This window comes from Tiliqua scincoides, chromosome 3 (genome assembly GCF_035046505.1).
Source record: "Tiliqua scincoides isolate rTilSci1 chromosome 3, rTilSci1.hap2, whole genome shotgun sequence".
In the NCBI taxonomy this organism is placed as follows: Eukaryota; Metazoa; Chordata; class Lepidosauria; order Squamata; family Scincidae; genus Tiliqua; species Tiliqua scincoides.
The window spans coordinates 191780559-191798259 of NC_089823.1; positions in this window are offsets into that span (position 1 = coordinate 191780559).

Genomic DNA, 17701 nt, shown 5'->3' on the forward strand with positions numbered 1-17701 from the left:
TCTTATACTGCTTGTTTTTTTCTGGGAGTGTTGCAGAAGCTGGTTGGAGAGGAATATTATAAAACACTGTGCACTTCCTTGAATTTTGTAAGTTAGCAAACTCCCTCCAAACTCGCCTGAACAAAATGGCTAAACAGGTTACTGTCTGCACTTAGATTCCAAGTTGGAGGGCCATCAGGTGCGTGTGATTTCAAGGTCCAGCTGCCCAGCAGTGGATTACACTGCACTTCTCAGGATTCCAGTCTCAATACCAGCTCAGATGATAAAAGATTGTGCTCTTTGTATAATTGCTTCATTTGTCTAATTTCTGAAAAGAAATTTTATACCACCTGGTTGACTGAGAGAAAGTGAGTATCCAGTAGATGTAGTAAGGGGTTATCAGTCTATATATCAGAATTTGGGGTTAGGAGAAGATTATCATATTTTCACCTTCCAGAAGGATAGCCATGCTAATCTGTTGCAACAAAAAGAACACACACTCTTGTTGCACCATAAAGACTAAACTTATTCCAGTATAAGCTTTCCTGGACTGCTTCTGGTGTGAATGGTCACTGTACTTTACATAATAATGGTCACTAACTGCATCTGTATCTTCTCCATCCCATAACCCTGTGACCACACCTTTCACAACTTCTGTTTCTTTTTCTCTATATGCTCACGTGTGCATGCGTGGGTGTAGCCTGGCTACTGAGGATTTCATTTTATGCATCTGATGGGCTGGACTCCATTATTGCATAAAGTCAGGGATGGGAACTCAAATCAGATGACTCAGGCACTGACTCGAGTCTGAGGCCACTGACTCGGCACTCAGTCCCCACACATGCCGACTCAAGACTGTCTGAGTCTGGGTGTGTTTGCTTACTTTTTAGTGGTGGTGATCTCATGGGGTCATCATTCAGACTGGGCAAGTAGCAGGGAAGTTCCCACAATGTTTTGCTTTTGCATCGAGCAAAAGCCTCATTGAATGACCGGCACAAATGGAACTACTTCTGATTAGAGCTGCAAAGGACTGGGTCATACTGGTAAGCCTCCCAGCTGCTGTGCACGACCTTCCTCCATCTTGCAGCTTCTATCCCCACTCTCACGCAGTTCATCCCACCCCCTCCTGCCTTGTTTACAAATAGGATGGGGGCATCAGGGGATTGTTTAAAGAGAACTCGCACACTCACACACACACATAGCCCAGCAGCAGCTCTGTTTTTTTCCGTGGAGCCACAGCTGGCTTTTTAAAGGGAAAGACTTGTGACTCAAGTCTTTTTAAGTCGCCAAAACACTCTTGGCAACTCGGAAGGTCCGTCCATTAGGACTGGTTTTAGAGTTGAGTCATAGGGGGCAAGAGACTCATGACTCGACTCCAGTCGAACTGTACTTGACTCACCCATCTCTGCATAAAGTAGAGTGAGAATCACAATATTTTGTTTGTTTGTTTAAATATTTATATCTTGCCTTTCCCATGCTGAAGCAAACGCTCAAGGCAGCTTATAGATACCATATTAAAAAGTACACCATTAGTAGTCGATGTAGCAATCTTCTGGCTATGCTGAGTTAACAGCACAATCCTATGGTAATCTACTCAAAAGCAAGTCCCATTGAGTTCAGTGGAGGCAAGGGCATGAAGGATTGCCCCCTAAAGTAGTTAGGCAAGAACAATGGTTAGAGCCTCCAAGCGCGTGAGAAATACAGTTGGTGACTATTATGTGATGCTAAATGCAAGAGATAAGAACAATATATGTTCTTCTCTCATGCATTTATGATCCACAGGCTCAGATTCTTCTAGCTGGCCAGCAGAACTCTACATCAGCACCTCTGAATTCATTCACCAACTCCTTTAGGATCAGGAGAGCAATTGCCCTGAAGGGATCTAACAGGAGAAATCTCCTTCTTGTTACCTGCAATAGTTTTCTGCTGCACGAATTCCAGAAGTCTGGTCTGCTCGAGGGAAAGAAGAGACTTGGCCTCTGAGTTCTTCAGTTTGCATAACCTTCTGTATTCTAGTTGAGACTATGATACTGGGTGCCAAAGAGACAGTGTAAAGTTAAAAACCCCGACCAACAGCTAAGAATAACAAAATCCAACAGGAGTCACTACAATTCACTGCAAAAGCTAAAGAGGGCCCCTAATTGCGCTCTTATTGCTGAAAAACTCTGCAGCACATAAGCAAGCCTAAGGATGGAGGAAACCGTTAATCTCCTGCCACTAAGTGGCAGCAGAATTGTAAACTGAGACCAATAATAAAATGCTGCAAGGTAAGCCCTTAAATCCCGCAGGAGACCGCCAAGTGTGACCCTCAACCCACATTTGGACAGCACACTGCAATGAGCATCTGAGGCTCAGTCTTCAGCTACTATTCCTGATATTCTAGAAATGGCACCAGGAACCAGCCTTTCTAGGAGGCAGTGAGTTCAGCTGTAGCACCTCTGGTGGTGTCCTTGGCAACTCCCAGCCCAGAGGAATGGGGCTTGGTGTACAATCTCATCAGAGCAAGGAGGCAGGGTGAACTAGAGGTCCTCTTCCCTTTATCACCCTTGGGCTTCAGGAAAATGAAGGAAAATAAGAGAGGTGACACTAAGAGCTAGACCTCCTGGAGAGCTCAGGAACAAACAAACAAACAAAAAAAGTATACTTCCAGGGTTGGTCCTCTCCAGGAAGCTTCATTGAGCCTTTGTGCAACTCTTTTGGTGTAAATGACATGCAACATAAGTTGGAAACCAAGCAGGCACTTTGCACAGGGGAAATGGAATTTCAATTTGAAGGCATTCCAAGTGCTTCCTAAAGACATGTAACTGGCCTTATACTGCTCTGGGCCAGAGCAGAAACTTCTCGCTACCAATTAGCTATGATAGGAAAGGTTAATTTTGTTCTTGACTATTAGCTCTTTTCATCACATCTACCATCCTGTTAAACACTGCTACCTCCCAGTTGCCCCTGGGCAATTTTTCTAGGGAATCATTATCACTGCAACACAGGAGCTCAACCACCCAGGCTGCTTTCAGAGAACAGAAAGTAAAAATAGATTCTGTAAAAAAAAAAAAAATGGAGGATCTTCTTGTCCCATGTTCCTTTAAACCAGAGGATCACACACCTCAACCCACAAACACACACACACAAGCATGTCCTCCTGCAATCTTCAGAATTTCTTCGCATGCTTAGTCTGCTTGGGGAAGGAGGAGGCATCACCCTGGAGACTCAGCTTGGTGTTTGCTGAGGGTATGGTTGGTAAGAGCAAATTTAGGCCACCTTCCTGGAGCAAAGGAATAGTACTAAGATTCTCTCTGTTGATAAGCAGTGTTAAGTGTATCATTTACCAGCCACCTTAGAAATTCCTTACCCTACAAACAGCTTTGGACCCACTGATGATACATGTGGCAGTTTACTGAAGAAAGATCATTCCCCACCCTGAATATCCCCCCACCCATGAGTACCTAAATCTCACACAGATACACAAAGACGCCATGGAAAAGTATGTAAAAAGAGAAAATGTAGAAAGGGGCCCTCAGGCATTCCTGTTCTTTAATCTCTTGACTATGATTGACGCAGAGAAATGACCTGCCATTCAACAGTAACACTCATGCACCTGAGCCAAGAGAGAGAGAGAGAGAGAAAGAGAGAAAGACCCTCCCCTTCGTCATGCACTTCTACAGCCCCACCCTGCAGCAAGGCCCCTGTCAAGAAGCCGTGTTTATGTTTTTACATCCATTGTGACGGCCTTGGAAAAAGACTCCCCACAGCGTATATCGAGGGGCCAGGGAGAGGAGAACTGGGGCTGGAGGTGAGTGCTCTTGGGTCATTCTTCACAGCCAGCTAGCCAGGGACACCATTTCCCACATCTGGTTAGAGAACTCCACATTGTCATTGTCGCTTCTACCTGTAGCCAAACTCGAGACCATTATGAAAAGCCAACCAGGTGACTGCTATTGTCCCAGCCAATGATGCCAGGTAGCCAGTTCCCCAAATTGTCCCAAACTCCAGGCAGACTGAGTTTGCTCCTGAAGCAAAGGTTGTCAGCGCCTGACAGCCTAGGCAGCTCCACAGCACTGTAATATTCCAAATGAGATATTCCTCCACCCTCAGACTGCAATGATCAGTTTTCTCACCTGTTATGAAACAGAACTAGAGTGTTGCCTGCTACAGCATGCAAGGCCAGTGGAGTCACTAGGGTTTGCTTCACCCACTGCGGGAGGCCAGCATAGCACTCCCATGATGGACCTTCTTCTATGCAGTGGGCGGAGCAATGACCCAGGTGGTGGTGGTGATGTAACAGCACCCCACCCCCACTGGTTTTCTAGCTATACCTTTTGATAGAACACTGATATTTCAACACAGTTTGTTTCATTGCATTCTGCATGAAATTACACATCAATTGATATATAACATGTTGGTATTATTCCTACAAACCATGATTTTAGCGATTTTGGTCACTAGTGGTGACCACTAGTGGTCCCCCGGAGGGTGCCACCTTACTAACATCTTATTGGTTCCATGCTCTGTTATAATAACATCTCATTGACTCTTCGAACAATCAGTCTCCTTGGTCCATTTCAAATTAAGGAAATGTACTTTTTGTTACATAAGACAGTTGCATTTTTCTTTTCTGGCTTTTTGGTCATAACTTTTGATAGAATGGGGATATTTCATTGTGGTTTTTCATTGCATTCTGCTGTAAATTATGCATTGAATGGTATATAACATGATGGTATTATTCCTACAAAGTGCGATTTTAGCAATTTTGGTCACTCGTGGTGTCACCCCCAGTTTGTGCATCACCCAGTGTGATCTGCACCTCCCGCACTCCCCTAGCAATGCTACTGTGCAAGGTAGAGGGTGAGAAACTGAGCTAGTGGGTCATCAGAGCAGGATTCTTGCTGTCCTGAAGCTATTAGGGTCAAGAAAGAGCCACGCTCCTGGTTCTTCCCAAGAATCTCCATAGCAGTTGGAGGCTAAGCTTAGTGCCCTTCTGTCATCTCTACTCCAAACGTGCTCATGTGCTTCTTGCCCCAGTTTTACATTACTTTCTGTTATCATCCCTTGATAACTCTGGGGTAGCCGGGCTACTTTGGTATTTAGTAGCATTCCTCTCTCTGCAGCTGTTCTCTTGCAGATGGGTCCAAACTAGGGAGAGTGGACGGATTTCATACTCTACCCCAGGGTCACGTCAGGAAGTTCTTTCTGCTCTCATTCTCAGATTAGCTGCTTTCTAGCAGCATGTCTTGAGCTGTAGCATTTCCCCCCCCCCCAGCCATTTTCTCTGGTTGCTCTGCAGAGAGATGCAAAGGGAAAGGCAATTGCCTGCCCAGAAGTTGTTTGCAAGCCTGCAGTGACATGAGATGGAGACCAGAAATGCCATAGTAAAAAACAGAATGAGTAGAAAGGGACCTTTTGTAATGTGTTGTGATGTCATTTTTAGATAACTTGGGATAGTGGAGCTCCCATTTCTGTACCATTTTTGACAGTAATTATAACAGCTGTTATAATGGTCTTCTACAAGTGTTAAATCCTTTTAGATGTGCTGTGATGCAGGCAAGAGTGCTCTTATGTCCAGAGACACGGACTGTGAGGAGCAAGACAATAGCATTAAATTAAATTAAATGCAACATGACAACATTTAATTACCACTAATAAAGCTATAGTTGTGGAATTTTCTTCTTGCAATATCAGACTAGTTCATTTACTACTCCCCAAAGCAGGAAATAGCTACTTTATAAGTGATTATTTGCATGGCACAAGGAAAAAAAAAGATGCTGCCTTTCCCATTGGAGATATTTGCTCATCGACTTGGGGCCTCAAAGTAAGTGAAAATACGTATGTCAGCGGCTCAAAAGAAGGACATCATGTGTTCTAGGTTATGTGTGTTGTAACCAGGGATGGGCAAGTCCAGTATGGCTTGACTCAAGTCACGAGTCTCCACCCCCTGCGACTTGACTTCTCTAGCCAGTCCTAAGGCAAGAACCCACTTGGGTTTCAGAAGACGAGTCAGAAAATGGGTCCATGGTGGAGAATTTTTTTTTTCTAATGTTTGAGTTCTGTTTTTGGGTGGAATATACTAGGGACTCCAGCTTGGTTAGTGTTCCATTTCTTGGCTGGTCTGCAACAAGTGAATTGCAGAGGCAGTAACACATTTGAGAAAACCTGATTGAACCTAGGCTGCATACATGCAGTTGACATTTTGCTGGCGTGGCTGAAATCTCTAAATAGTATCATTGTCTCTCTGCTACACCCTTGAGCTCTCCTGAGTCCTTGTTTCTTTGTACTGTACACAATTGGACTAATCACAGGTGCTAAGTAGATATCAGTGTCAGTGGTAAAGTGGTAAATTTTGAAATTCAGGAGCATATCATGATACCACCATCTCCATAGCCACACCCCACTAAGATTATACAAAACATTGCATTTCTTTATTAGAGTATTTTCTTCTCCTGCCACTTATTCCTACTTTGAAATGAATTATGCTTCATTTAAAGATCTAGCTCATTTCAAATCAAACTCTTGGAATAGTTTGCAATATTTTAAAACAAATGCATAAAATTTAAAAATAGCATTAAAGCATATTTCAGGTAAATTTTAAAGGCATATCAGATTATAATTCTGTGCCTACTTACCTAGGATTAAGCTCCATTGAACTAAGTGGGACGTACTTCTGAGAAGTCATGCATTGGATTGCACTGTTAGAATGCTAGCCTATACATGTTTACTCAGAAGTAAATCCCATTGAATTTATTAGGACTGTTCCTGGGTGACTTTGCATAGGAGTGTAGCCTTTATGTAACATATAATCTCTCATTAGAGACAGAACTTATATGAATGAATGAATCTTCCTGAGCTTATTTATAATACACATGAGAACTATGATAACCACATGAGACATATGAACTGTTTGCCACACATCTCTTGCACAGTGAAAACATACAGGCCAAGCCAGAAACACATGGAGACATAAGTTGTTCAGAGATAATGGGAAGGGGTTAAAATAATGCCCAGGGAAAAGCAGAAAACACATGGAGACTATAAAAGGACTTGCTCTAACTCAGCCTGCAACTCGCATATAGCGGCCGAGACTGGCTCCAACTGTTTCTAATCGACCAGAGGCTCATTGGAGATTGGGGGCTCCCTGCAGGCTGGGTTGGGGGTCCCTGAGGGCCGCAAACGGCCGCAGATCAGGGTTCACCCATCCCTGCTCTAGACCAGGGGTGTCCAAAGTTTTTGGCAGGAGGGCCACATCATCTCTCTGTCACCGTGTCGGGGGCCGAATTAATTTACATTTCAAATTTGAATAAATTTACATTAATGAATATATTAAAGATGAACTTATATGAATGAATGAAGGTCTTGCAGTAGTTCAAAGCCTATAAAAGGCCTTGCACAAAGCAAGGCTAGCCTTTCCTTTCCTGCTGCTACTGCATCACAGACGTGAAACAACAAGCAATGGAGGGAGCCCTCATCCCACAGCTCACTCGAGAGGCCAAACAGTTGCCCTCACGCTGAGAGCAGTTGCATCGGGCCAGTGTGGGCTCCAACAAATCTCTGGAGGGCCAGAGGCTCATTGGAGGCTAGGGGCTCCCTGAGGGCCACATAGAGAGGCCTTGAGGGCCGCAAGTGGCCCCCGGGCCGGGGTTTGGGCACCCCTGCTCTAGACCAAGGGTATCAAACATAAGGCCCCATGTGATAATTGGGCTCTCCCAGTGCAATCATCAGTTGATCTCAGCTGTGTGAGGAAGTACCTCCTTTTGTTCATCCTAAATCTCCCACCCACCATTTTTATGGGATGACCCTCAATTCTAGTACTGTGTGAGAGAGAGAAAACCACCTCTCTATCCATTCTCTCCACACCAAGGATAATTTTATAAGTCTCAACCATGACCCTCTGGATTCCTCATTTGTACATGCCTGTTCCAGGACAAGAACCAGAGACCCAGAGAGCACAAAGCTCCAACATGTTTACATTCCTCTGCCTGCAAGTGCTTTCCCTGAGGAAAGGGAGGGGTAGTGAGAGATGGAAGCTGCTTCATCAGAACCGGATCATTAGGGACGAAAGAGGCCACTAATCTGACCCCAAAGGTATAGTGGACTTGTGGTTTTGTGTGCAGTGGCAAAAGCCTCCAGTGGTGGCTGTCACACTACTTGTAAAGGGGAACCCTGCCCAAGAGGGTTGGATAGCTTTGGAACACAATTAACAGTTCATTCTCATAATGATGATGGTTCAAAATTATTAGTTATTTAATTGTGGACTTATGCAGCTGCCTTAGACCTTATGAGCCTACTTATCCATCTACTTGGAAATGCAAGGATTGAACCTGAGACCTTTGGCATGCCAACTATCAGAGGCATAGCTAGGTCATTTGACACCCGGGGCCCATAAATTTTTGTCACCCCATATGACTAAATTAATAATTAATTGATTGATTGATTGATTAATTATATTGTTTAATTAATTAATTCACTTTTTATACCACCCTTCCTCTAAGCAGCTCAGGGTGGTATACATGGTTCCTCCCCTTATTTTGTCCTCACAACAACCCTGTGAGGTAGGTGAGACAGAGATAATAATAGTCATGACATGGAATGAATAATAATAATGACCAGAAAGATAAATGCGGTGAATATTTCCCCACAAGCAATGGATGAATTCTGCATCAAATGGCATAAAATTCTGCATTAAATGGTATATAACATGATGGTATTATTCCTAAAAGCCATGATTTCCAGAATTTTGGTCACTAGGGTGTCACCCCCCACCCACCCCACCCCCCGGATGTCTTACTGGCCTGTTTTGAGTTAAGGCAGTAGTTCTCATACTTTTAACACTGGGACCCACTTTTTAGAATGACAATCTGTCCAGGAGCCACCGGAAGTGATGTCATGGATGGAACTGACATCATCAAGCAAAATAAAATAATTATAAATAATTAAATTAAAGAAAAACCGATAAATAAGGGGAAGCCAGCCCTGTTTCACCAAGTGAATTTTCTCTGTAGCCTGCCTGCAATAACACCCCCTCCCACACACACACAGATGAAGCAGTGAGATTTTCAGCCCTCCCCAGTGCCCACCTTACCAGCTCAAGCCTCTGGTTTATTCTTTGGGGGGGCTGCCTTCTGGAGCATTAAGTTGAGCTCCACTTTCATCAGATTGGGACCATGCAGCTAGTCTTGCATTCCTCTTTGCCTGACTTGACCAGGAGCCAAGGCACATTTGCTTACTCATGAGTAAACGCGACCGTGTGGCTTACTTTCACTTTCCATAGGGTTCAATACATTCATCTGTTTGGAGAGAGTGTTTCCTTCTTGGATGTTTGTTGGGGGCTGCTTTCATTGGGTAGGAACCATTCTGGTGTCACTGGATTCCTCTCAGCCTGCCCTTTCCTAAGAACTATGGCAAATTCGCCTATTCACGAGTAAACATGCGATATAGCTCAGTTTCATTTTCCATGAAATTTTTCATTTTCCAGGGTTCCATGCATTTTTTGGTTTCTGGTTTTTTGGCCATAACGTTTGATGGAAAGGAGATATTTCAATCTGGCTTTTTGCATTGCATTCCACTGGAAATTCTGCATCCAATAGTATATGGCATGATGGGGTTACACCTAACCCTCGCGATGTTAGCGATGTTGGGGCATTTGTGGTGTTACACCCCCCAAGGTTGGTATCCGGGGCGGACCGCCCCCACCCCCTGCTAGCTACGCCACTGCCAAGTATGTTTGCAACGACTGAGCTATGACCTCATCCATGTCACTGTATTGCAGTTGGCCCACATCTTATGCACAATTGACTTGCACAAATTCAAGTACATGCACTCCCCCTACCCCCAAAAAGACAGAGAAAAACAACAGTTGAAATAGTGCAGGTGGCTCTGCTTGCCATTCCACTTACCCTGTTTATGCCCCAGTGCAAGCCTGAAATGGGAGGATGAAGCTGCTGTACCTTTGGTTCCTGTCTGTCTCTCATACTGTGTTTTGTTCTTTAAAAGGCAGGACATATTTGTTGGATTTAAGGGAGTTTCAACTATATGAAATTTTGGCTGTATGCACTGACCTTGGAGTGTAACCCTCATGTAAGATACAGGTGGGAGAAGGCACCATTTGAATTCTGTGCCTCAGGGGCCAAAATATTTGGCTCAAAGCCAGTCGAAAGAGACCAAGCAAGGGATGAATCAGAACCCAGACCCATAGTCACTGGGAATGTTTGGAAACACCAGGCTGGGAGGGATGTCAGGAGTTTAGCTCTCACACAGCCATTCAAGAGGAAGTAGGCAGTAGATCAACAGAGAGATGGGGAATGGCTGAAGACTTGGGTACAGGGCAAAGGAAGCCAAAGCATATCTTGAAGGGGAGGGAGCTTGCTAGCCTGGGGCATAAGTCCTAAGAGTCCACAGGGTCATATGAGGATCTGATTCATGAAAGAACAGATCCAGGACAGGGAGTGAGACATGGTCAGGTGAAGTCCAGGTGTACCTGACCAAAACTGAGAAGGGAGTCTGAAAGAGATGTTGATGAGTTGGTGATTCCATGAAGTGTAATGTCACCTGTAGCCTATTTTTGACCAATAAGGTACTCTAGCAATAAGATCAGGAGGATCAAAGTTCCCACTGGGTGATTTTGGTTGGTAGCATCACTCCCCTTCTCAGATTACTACACCTTCTCAGTTGCCTAATGAACCTGAATTTAGAATTTTGATAAGATCAGAAGTTACAAACAAACTTCAAATCTGACACATTTTAGGAATTCTCAGGTGAATTTTCCACTTGTAATTCTGATAGTTTGTTGGAGAAACTGTGTGATGTGTGAACTCATAATGTACTACCTATCTAGCCACACCTTACATCCTTTTTCAAAATTCATAATATCTGAATCTGCAGTTCAAAGTGTCCCTTGATTTCAGCAGCTGCAAATGAAAAACTTGCTCGTGTTAAAACTGGCAGACCCCAAATGTTCTACTTTTTTCAAATTTGATTCATATGGAAGTTTTCATTCCAATATTTGACCATCTATTGGGGGGGGGGAGAGAGAGAGAGAGTTAAACACAGGAAACTAGAGACTGGACGGAAGTGAGAGAGAAGCACAGGCAGTAACAGAGCTGAGAGAACCTGATAGGGCAGACTATCAGCAGAAGGGATAGAGAGTGGCTGGAAATGTGATTATATCACTAGCTAAGGAAAGCAGCAGACAGATAAGGAAGAAACAGGAGTTTCTAGGCCAGGCTCTACTGAGTCCCAACATTTATCCATCATCACTTGTGGTGATGATGGCTCAGACTCTTTAAAGTTCATAGAGACTGCAGGGCCCCCTTGGCTAGAACTGAAACAAGTGATCTAAGAATTTTGATTTGGTGTTTTATTTTTCTCTGCATATACCATTGCAGGAATCCAACCAACTGGTTATCTGGTTTGTTCACATCGAATACTGAATCCAGCTGAGTGTAGTAGTAATCAAAGGGTTACCACCTTCTGATTCCCTGCCCCCCATCAGCCCCTCAAAATTGTTCAGCAGCTTTGAACCACTTTACACTCTTATGTTCTCCCACATCCATATGTACAACCTTGTGCAAAAACATATGGCTGTGCATTCACACACTTATGTAAGCATGCACTTATATACAGATTCTTTCTTTTCCTGTCAGATCCTTCCATGCTTGCTGCTAAATCCATTTAACTGTTTGATGTAGTGCTTAATACAGGGATGTCCAAACCTTTTGGCAAGAGGGCCACATCATCCCTCTGACACTGTGTGGGGGGCAGGGAAAAAAAGAATGAATTTACATTTAAAATTTGAATAAATTTACATAAATGAATATATTAGAGATGGAACTTATATGATGGTCTTGCAATAGCTCAAGGCCTATAAAATACCTTTGTGCAAAACAAGGCCAGCTTTTTTGTTGCTGCTGCAGCTTCACAGACATGAAACAGCAAGCAGCAGAGGAGAGGTCAAACACTTGGCCCTCGCAGTGAGAATAGTTGCGTCTGGCTAACACAGGCTTCAACAAATCTCCAGAGAGCCAGAGGCTCATTGGAGACTGGGGGCTCCCAGCAGGCCAGATTGGGGGTCCCTGAGGGTTGCAAACAGCCCACGGGCAGGGGTTTGGGCACCCCTGGCTTAAAATATCAGACTAGGATTGGTGAGACCAAGACGCACTGTTGCATTCAGCCAGGAAACTCACTGATGACTTTGGGCCGGTGGCCTTCTGTCAGTCTAACCTAAATAAAGAATTTTTTTTTTTAAAAAAAAAGGGTTAGGAGAGAACCATGTTTGCCACCCTGAGCTCCTTGGATGAGAGTTGAGCTCATTCTTTTTCAACCTGCAAATGTGTAAATAAACCATTTTTACAAGGACTTGCATCTCCAGTGCTTGTTTCTACAAAGGCTGTCTTGGACTTCCCACTACTCAAGGAAGAGGGAGTGAAACAATACATTCCATCTGTAGAACTCAGTAGATATGTGACTGCTTACAGGAGCTTTTATCGGGCCAGCACAGTGAACAACTGGCCATAAATTGCACTGAAAAAAGACCAAAGCTTATACTGTCTTCCTTTTCCTTGATGCAAAATTCATTATGACCAAGATGCCCCCCCCCTTCCCAATAAGGATATTTTAGTCAGCTTTCCAGGATTTAAATCGGGTTGGCAGATAACAACTTGGAGAGGGATATTTGTCATTTTAAAGCAACCAAGGAAGTGGGAGGTGGTGATACTGCAGCTTCTCCTACTCTGATTTCCCTGTTTCTTCCTGACCCTTTTATCTGCCTTTCCCTCCACCTGTTGTGGGACTATCCATAAAGCGTGTCACACTTTTAACCCATTTTTGCCTGGCCCACGGGTGTACACATTTTGTCCCTGTTGCATATGTGCAACGTTGGGCAGAAATGGCTTATTAAAGTCCTGTCGGCACACATGTATGCATAATCGTACATGTCACCGTTTTTGTCCCATTGTATCCAATGGCCAGTTCTGCCTTTCTCACAACAGCGCTCACCCCCTTCCAACTCGATGCATGACATGCTTCCTGGACAACCCCTGCACTCCACACCTGGATTCCTGCTCCTTACAGGGGGTGGGGGCAGACAACTTACACAGGAAGGAACTGGTGAGGAAAGCTGTAGCTCCCTCTTCTCCTGCGTCCTCAATACTTTGAAACAGATTTCCTACACCTTCACTATAGCACAAGTCTCTGAACTGCACTCTGGGAACTCTAGAGTCTGAGATGTATATTAAGGATCATGGGGGAGAAAAATCTCTGTATATCACTTGTGACACAACAGATCCAGGTGTTCACGAGTTAAAAAGTGGGTTAGAATACAATATAGATTCCAGTGCTGTTGAGAAAATACATTTCTAGGCCCAGATGAAACTGAGCATGGTTTAGAGTTTAGACAGTGTTAAAAACCACTTCCCTGTGTTTGGACAGAATCAGTCCAAGCATTTAGTCATCCAGGAATTCAAACAAAGGCAGCCTTGCCCTGGCTAGGGGGTCATGCAGTGGGTGGTCATGTCCATTCAGGGCCCATAACCCACGCTGGCTTATTCACATGGTTTGTGATGCAGCATCATCATCATTTTTTGTTAGAAATGCTGAAACAACAAACACAAACGGTTCGGGTTCACATAGACTCCTTCTGTCATGCTAGGGAAAGAGAAGAAGCCTCTCTGTGGTTTTGAACGGGGATCCTTGCAACAAGAGCAGTCCGTAGATCCCAAATGTCCCTATTTGACCAGACTTGAGGCATCTGTTGGGGTTGTGGAAATTCAGTGCTGATGGGCCTCTGGCATCATTCCACCCTCTGCTTTCTTTCAGCCACTAAATAAGTCACAAGGGGGAATAAATACATTTTTTCAAGGAAGCTAACTTTTCCTGGTGCTGGGCATGAAGCTAGCAATATGTTCCTATTGCTTTGGCTTAGAAGGCAGGCAAAATGCATGCGCTCTGCATCTTAGGGCGCAATCTTAACCCTTTATATCAGTGCTTTCCAGCACTGACATAAGGGCAATGCACCTCTGAGGTAAGGAAACAAACATTCCCTTACTTTGAGGAGGCCTTCCTGAGTGCCACCCAACTGCAGGATGCAGCACACGTCCCATTGGCACCGCTATGCCAGTGCTGGAAAGTACTGACATAAGGGGTTAGGATTGCGCCCTTAATCATGTACAGGATTCTTTGTTCTAGACTTGTTCTACCATCTGGTACTCTGGATCACCTGATCCATTGCTCAGGAGTAGTGGGAGAAGCAGCAAGGCTAGCTCCAAGTGCAGATTCCCAGTGACGTAATTCTTCAATTCAAAGATGAGAGGGGTACCTCAAGTGAGGAATCACTGCCTGGTGAAAAGTGGAGGAGGAGAGGAACCCATTAAGCCATTTCGGCCCAACACTGCATATTCGCAAAAGGGATCAAATGTGTACACCTGCAGGCTGGGCAGAAATGGGTTAAGCAAGGCAGCACTGACTGGGAACTGGGAATGTAAGGTGTGGATAGGCTGTCTGCTGCTGACACTGCCTTCCATTCAGCTTTTTCCCTGGGCTCATTCCCTTGTAGGGAGAGGGAAATGCCTGCATTGTGCCCTGCCACTGCATGGAGGTGGAGAGGTTGCCCCTGGAGCGGGCTGTTCCTGCACATTCAGATAACAAGGAGGTGTAGACTGACCCAGGAAACCTGGTGAGATCCCAAGAGATAAACTCTTGCTGGAAGACAAAGGCACGGACACTGCCCTCTCTCTGAGGCTGCCACATTCCCACAAGTGCAGCTGTGCTTTGCCGGCAGGAAAGTGCTGTCTATGTCCTGCAAAACCAAGGACTGATTATTTCCACAGCCACCTGCTATCGTTTCTGTGCAGAAGCTGAGCTGACATTCCTCCCTAACAAGGAGGTTGGCCAGTGGCTAGATTAAAAACAAGGATCTCTCCAAGAATCTGTCCTGGGAGCAGTGCTTTTCAACTTGTTCATAAATGACCTGGAGATAGAGTTAATCCAAGTTTGGTGGCCAAGTTTGCGGTGGCCTCAGTTAAGCCAAGGTGGCCAAGTTTGCGGACAACACTAAACTTTTCTGAGTGCTGAAGAGCAGAAGAGATTATGAAGACCTCCAGAAGGATCCCTCCAAACTGGGTGAATGGGCAGTTTCAATGTAATGAAGTAATGCACACTGGGGCAAAAAATAAAAACTTTATATATAGGCTAATGGGTTCTGAGCTGTCCGAGACAGATCGGGGAGAGAACTTGGGATGCTGGTGGATAGCTCAATGAAAGTGAAGAAGGCTAATCCCATGCTTGGGATCATTATGATAGGTATTAAGAATAAAACAGCCAATATTATAATGCCATTGGACAAATCAATGGTACGGCCACACCTGGAGTATTGCATCCATTTCTGGTCATCACATCTCAAAAAAGATATAGTGGCAACGGAAAATGTGCAGAAGAGAGCAACCAAAATGATTATTAGGCTGGGGCACCTCCCTTATGAGGAAAGGTTACAGTGTTTGGGCTCTGCGGTCTAGAAAAAAAGCGCCTGAGGGGGGACATGAGCAAGACATACAAAATTATGCAGGGAATGGATAGAGTGGATAGAGCTATGTTCTTTGACCTCTCACATAACACCAGCACCAGGGGACATCCACTGAAATTGAGCACTGGGAGAGTTAGAACAACAAAAGAAAATATTCAGCTTGTAATTATCCTATGGAACTCCTTGCCACAGGATGTTGTGATGGCATCTGGCCTAGATGCCTTTAAAAGGGGATTGGACAGATTTTTGGAAGTAAACTTCATCACAGTGTACAAGCTGTGATGGGTTGTGCAACCTCCTGATTTTAGAAGTAGGTGACCTCAGAATGCCAGATGCAAGGGAAGTCATCAGGATGCAGGTCTCTTGTTGTCTTGTGTGCTCCCTGAAGCACATGGCAGGCCATTGTGAGATACAGGAAGCTGGACTAGATGGGCCTTTGGCCTGATCTAGCAGGGTACTTCTTATGTTCTTATGTAAGCAAGCAAGAAGATTGACAACATGAGTTGAGTGTCTGTATGTGCAGAGTACCTTTCCTTTGTGGTGAGGACAAACGTTTGTGTTTAAATACAGGACTTAAGGACAGAGTGCTCTGGTGTTCTCTATGATCCCTGTGTGACTTGCATACTCCAGTCTCAAGGGATAAAAATTCTTAGAAAATGTCTTGAGTTCTATCCAAATTTGTCCTTTTCTGAAAGGAAGTTCTGTTTGTGCAGGGGGAGGGCAAGTGATTTTTGTGCATCCCTCTTTCTTCTGCAGGTCCCTGTGTCCCTCAGGAAACCCGTCCCTAAGAATTGGGGGATCCTCAGGAGCAGATCTGGGGGGGGGGACAGGGGGCTGCAGAAGGAAGTGAGATCAGTGAAAAATCACCACATTTATTAACTAAATAAGATACAGTGTTTAAGTGTTCCTTGGTCATGTGTACATGTGAGTGCGTGTACACTCACATGGCTGATGTCAGAGATCAGGAATATTGGGCACCTGCCCAGTCCAACACCCCAGACTGGAGCCCATTACCAACATCTGAATCTCCCTTGGCCCTACTGCTGCATGTTTGATAATGCTACAGAGGAAGAAAGATAAAACTTAACACATTTTTGAAAAATGTGCCTGAACACACTCGAATAGTTATTTCACAGTATCACAACATTTCTTTATATCACCAGTAATTGTGCTTCCAATTTCTCATCTTTTCTTATATATGCTTTCTATTATGGAAAAAATATTATAAAATACTCAAATACAGCAATGTTAGCTCTCCCTCCAATTTCACTAAGCTGATTAAATTCTCAGTTTTTAATTAACAAGTGCTTAATTCTCTTCTGTTGAAATCAAGAAAACCTGAAAGTGCTTAATTCTGAATTGTGTCTCTTATTTTAAGCAAAATGGCAGAGTATTACTTCAAAGGGAGGCTTGTTAAAAAGAGCACATGAATTCAGGGTTTATATAGTGTTGTGTGTGTGTGTGTGTGTGTGTGTGTGTGTGCTACTGCAAGAAAAGAATGCAAAAAGTGTGCTTCCATGTCCATACAAGGACATCACATTTTGGAGTGAAGTTGTTTTGAATAATTTTAAGGGTTCCTGTTGCCCGCTGATAAGAAATGTAGTTATTAATTAAATCAAACATGTTTCTAGCACTCATGTTGTTGCTGCTGCTGCTGCTGTTGCTGTTTTAGAAAATATGACTACACCTTATGTTGGCAACCTTCAGTCTTGAAAGACTCTGGTATCACGCTCTGAATGGTAGTTCTGGAACAGCATCTAGTGTGGCTGAAAAGGCCAATTTGGGAGTGACAATCCCTTCCACACTGGGAGCAAGTGTAGTGTGACCCTGGTCTGTCTCCCTGGCTATGGGCCTTCCTTCTTTGCCTCTTTGCCTCAGTCTGTTGGCCAAGTGTCTCTTCAAACTGGGAAAGGCCATGCTGCACAGCCTGCCTCCAAGAGGGCCGCTCAGAGGCCAGGGTTTCCCACTTGTTGAGGTCCACTCCTAAGGCCTTCAGATCCCTCTTGCAGATGTCCTTGTATCGCAGCTGTGGTCTACCTGTAGGGCGCTTTCCCTGCACGAGTTCTCCATAGAGGAGATCCTTTGGGATCCAGCCACACCACAGTATGGCTACACCACAGTAAAGCCAAAGGTATTGGGCAGGGTCAAGGCTGGCCCATCCATGAGGCCAACGGAAGCTGTTGAAGAGGCAGCAAATCGATGTGTGTGGGGGGAGATGCC